The sequence below is a fragment of the Octopus bimaculoides genome, chromosome 26 (genome assembly GCF_001194135.2).
Source record: "Octopus bimaculoides isolate UCB-OBI-ISO-001 chromosome 26, ASM119413v2, whole genome shotgun sequence".
NCBI lineage: Eukaryota > Metazoa > Mollusca > Cephalopoda > Octopoda > Octopodidae > Octopus > Octopus bimaculoides.
In genome coordinates, this window is record NC_069006.1 from 3,563,746 (window position 1) to 3,569,044 (window position 5,299).

Consider the following 5,299-nt stretch of genomic DNA (forward strand, 5'->3'; position numbering starts at 1 on the left):
AGTGGTAGAATTAGTAATAGCAGTAGTAATAACAATAATGGTTTCAAATTTTGGCACAAGGCCAGCAATTTCGGAGCTGGGATAAGACGATTACATTGTCTCCAGAACTCAACTGGTAGTTATTTTATTGACCCCAGAAGGATAAATGGCAAGGTTGACCTTGGAGGAATTTGAAGTCGGGACATAAAGACGGGTGAAATGCTGCTAAGCATTTTGCCTGGCATGCTAACAATTCTGCCAACTTACCGTCTTAATAATAACAATAATAATGGTTTCAAATTTTGCCTCAAGGGCAGCAATTTTGGGGGAGGGGACGAGTCAGTTACATCAACTCCAGTGTTCAACTGGTATGTATTTTATTGACCTCCTAAGGATGAAAGGTAAAGTCGACCTCGGCGGAATTAGAACTCAGAATGTAGCGATGGGTGAAATACCATTAAGCATTTCATCCAGTGTGCTAACAATTCTGCCAGCTCACCACCTTAATAATAATGATAATAATAATAATAATCTTTTCTACTCTTGGCACAAGGCCTGAAATTTCTTGGGTAGGGGGGTCAGTCAATTAGATCGACCTCGAAAGGATGAAAGGCAAAGTTGACCTTGGTGGAATTTGAACTCGGAGCATAAAGACAGACGAAATACCGCTAAGCAGTTTGTCCAGTGTGCTAACGTTTCTGCCAGCTCACCACCTTAATAATAATAATGAAATGGACACAAGTGGAGATTAACCAACTCCATTGCATTACCTGAAAGACAATGACAATCCATGGTACACAGGCTGTACATGAAGAGGTGCAAAGGTGGACGTGGGCTGATCAGTGTATGGGACTGCATCAACAGTGAAAGAAGATACATGGCAGAATATTTAGTAAACAGAAAGCAAGACCCGCTACAGTATGCTGCTAATGCAGAAGGATTTACCAAAAATGGACTTGAGAGTGCTAATGAATTCTGGTCATGGATAGCCAACGAGAAAGAAGAAGAAACTCTGTTTTGCATAGAATTACATGACCAGTTCCACCATGAAACTAACAACTTAAAAGACCAGGAAGCATCTTGAAGGTGGCTCAGCAAGGATGACCTAAAAGAGAATACTGAAAGCGTAATCATTGCTGCCCAGGACCAGGCATTGAATACCAACTCAGTGAAAAGGGATATATACCACACAAGAGCAACGGACCTCTGCAGAATGTGTGGGAAGAGGGTTGAAAGTGTGACTCACATTGTTAGTGTTTGTGAAAGTCTTGTGCAGAAAGAGTACAAGTGAAGACATGACAAGATAGCCCAAAACCTGGCTACTATGCTGGAAGTATGATATGAGGTAACAGGTGCTTGGTACCAACACACACCAGAAAAGGTTATGGACAAAAGGGGAAGGCAAAAATCCTCTGGGACTTTGACTTCCAGACAGACAAGATGTTAGAGCACCGAAGGCCAGTAACCTTTAGGAGGGACAAACAAGAGGGCCTAATAATTGATGTGGCAGTGCCAGGAGATCAACATATCATGAAAGAAAGAGAAAAGGTTGATAAATATGGAGACCTGAGAATTGAGATTGCCAAAATGTGGCAGCTACGAGAGTCAAACATAAAGGTTGTCTCTGTTGTCATTGGAGTATTGGGTTCAATACCACCCAAGCTGAAGGGACATTTGGAAACTTTAGAAATACCCTACAATCTAGGTGTATTGCAAAAATTGGCATGACTTGGAACTGCACACATATTGCGTAAAGTACTGTCAGTCTGAGATCCTTGTTGTGACTTGTCAGAGAGTACAAATCCCCCATTAGACAGTATCTTCAATCAACAACATCACGATATTGGATACTGAGCAATGTCTTAAATAATAATGAAATTTTGTACAAGGCCAGGAATTTCGGGGAAGGGGACAAGTCAATTACATCAACTCTTGTGCTCGACTGGTACTTATTTTATTAATACCGAAAGGATGAACGGCAGTGTTGACCTCGGTGGAATTTGAACTTGGAATGCAGACAAGAAATGCTTCTAAGCATTTTGTCTGAAGCAGTGGCAATTCTGCCAGTTCATTGCCTTAGTAAAAGAAAAATAATAATAATAATAATATGGGTATTAATCATATAATATTGTGAACAGAGTTGTTGAAAAAAAAAAAGAAAGAAATCAAATTAAATAAAAAAGATAAATAAAAAGAATGAGTTCTTTTTTATGAGACAGCTTGAACTAAATTTTGGTTGTTTATAAAAGACAGAAACAAAAGAACCAGTTTGAAATGTAGGTAACAGAAGAATTCTTGATGTAAAAGATTGTTGTGTTACTAGAAAATAGTTATGTGTGTGTGTCAGGCAGCATAGAAATGGTATTGTAGGAATAAGAAGCCTTTATTTAAAGGGATTGTTTCTATACACAGTTATTTCAAAAACAATTACCCCATGGAAGGCGCATATTTGCCATTCAAGAACACACAAAAACTGTTAACCACATAATCTTTTTACTGCAGAAGGTGAATATATCCACTTAAAATTTCATTGCCCTTAACTGCTGAAAGCAGTTTTATATACACCAAGCTATCTTTTCTTGAAGAATGTCAAGTTTGAAACTATTTTTTGTTGAGATATGTCGAGTTTATTGAGGCAACATGACTTGCAGAAAATATCAATTCTATTTTTTGATAGATATTTAACATCATTACTGCAATAAGAAGTCAGGTCAGGTACTGGCATATGTGCTGTTGCATCCTCCGATCAATCAATGTCCAATAGTTTAAATCCGGGTTTGTCCCTGTTAACGAGGGTGACCGGATCTACCTCACTCTTACACCAACCGCTCTCACACCATCTTGCCTGGTTTGGGGCGTCGTCCCTCCTCAAGCCAACCCTCCTAACCTCCTTCTCCACCTGTCCCTTCCACATTTTCTTTGGTCAACCTTGCTTTTGCAGTTCATTCACCTTAAACTCATCCTCCATGTGTTTGTATTTGCTTGGGTCATCCTAGGCTGCTGGAATAAACATTAAATTTAATTTTGGAACAAAAGGGTCAAATACATATTGGCTTCAAATTTTGGCACTAGGCCGGCAAGTTCAGGGGAGGGAGGATGTCAATTACATTGACCCCCTACTGCTCAACTGGTGCTTATTTTATTGACCCCGAAAGGAGAAGGGCAAAGTTGACCTTGGTGGAATTGGAACATATACTGACAGAAGAAATGCCACTATGCGTTTTACTCAACATGCTAACAATTCTGCCAGCTTGCTGTCTTGAAAGGGTCAAATATATATATTGTGATTTCCATTGCACAACTGGGGTTTGGTCACTGCAACTTGGTTTGAGGCAAGGCTATTTGGTATATATATATATGTGTATATATATATATATATGTGCAGTACATTACCTCATTTCCTCCATTGAATCGATATTGCCCGAACAGGTGCATGGTGTACCACATGTCAGGTTTTCAAGCAATTACAAAGAATGTGAGATGAAGTATTTTGCTCAATAACATAACACACTACCAGGGCCAAGAATTGAAACCACAATCTTGTGAGAGTGAGTGCAACATCCTAACCACTAGGCTATGTGTCTCATCAGGGTTATAAATACAATTTTTCCATCTATATGGGTCAGGCGTTCTGGTTGTCAATGTATGGTGCTTATCATGGATCAGTTAACTCAGTTGTAGTTCGTATACCCTCTACTTTTTCTTTTTCCGGTGAGGGTCTCTCTTAGCATTGTTATGTCTATGGTTATGTCGTGATACATGGAATGGAAAATTAGAGAGGAATAGAATTATCTTTAGGGTATTGGTTTATGAAAAATAAACTAAATAATAGTGGATATATGAATATGAGAAATGATATTTCATATTGGGTTGAATCAAAAGAAGACAATGCAACAGCAATTAGCAAATTCATGTTTGAACCTGCCGGAATGCATTAAGAATGAATATGTATGTCATAATTGTTGTTGATTCTCACTGTTCACAACACGTGACTGATTTGTTATCGGTTGGTGGATATTAAGCACACATCAACAAATAATTTATTAACAAGAGCACTGAAACTGTTGTTAGGTTCGGGGTTGATTTGACTAAAGAGACACAACAAGGTCAAAACAGGGTGTCCCAAAGTTTTATCCTAATGAATCAAGTGTGCTCTGAACACACATCTGAATGCAATTAGCATTGTTACATTTGAATCTGACAAAATTTATTAGGAATGAATAATGTCTGTCATTTATGATTATATAGGTGTTTAAGGCATGGTTGTGTGGTTATAAGTTTGCTTTCAAACCACATGGTTCTGGGTTCAGTCTCAGTGTGTGGCATCTACTGTAGCCTCAAGCCAAACAAAGCTTTGTGAGTGAATTTGGTAGACAAAAGCTGAAAAAAGCTCGTGTATTTATCTCTATCTATATACATGTATACACACGCGCGCGCGCGCGCACACACACACACACACACACACACACACACACACACACACACACACACATGTATACATACATACATACACACACACACACACACACACACACACACACACACACACACACACACACAGACACATATACATGTGTATGTTTGTCCCCTCCACTGTTTGACAACTGGTGTTAATGTGTTTACGTCCCCATGACTTAGAGGTTTGGTAAAAGAGACCTATAGAATAAGTACCAAGCTTAAAAAAATTACACACGCACATACACTAACATACCTGTGTCATCAATAATGCCAGCAGTTTTACTAATGATAGAAAATGGTACATCAAAGCTATGGGCGAAGCCATTGAATTAGTTGGTGAGATCCAGGCCATGATTGACAACGATCCCTCCAAGTCAATCAGGTTCATTGCCAGGGAGATGGGAGGGCCTGAGTTTCTTATCAGGCAGGTAGTGCATGAAGAGATTTGGTATTCTTCATACGAGATGAGAAAGGGCCAATTTTTATCTCAAGCCATCAAAGATGAGGAAAGACCGTGCTACAAAGCTTTTGAACAAACTCAAGCATCCTCCCCATCCGAATGTGCTTTGGTTTTTCTCAGACGAGAAAAATTTCTGCCAGGATCAGATGAACACACAGAACAACCGTTGGCTTGCCGTGTCCCCAGAACATGCACCGGGAGAAAAACATCCAGGCAACATCATGGTGTTGGGAGTGATCACTAGTGATGGCGATGTTATGCCTCCATTCATCTTACCACATGGACTCAGACTCAACACGGAGACCTACATCAAGTGCCTGGAGGAGGTAGTGCTGCCCTGGGTCAAGAGGGTGGCTGCTGGAAGACCCTATGTCTGGCAACAGGACTCTGCACCATGCCACA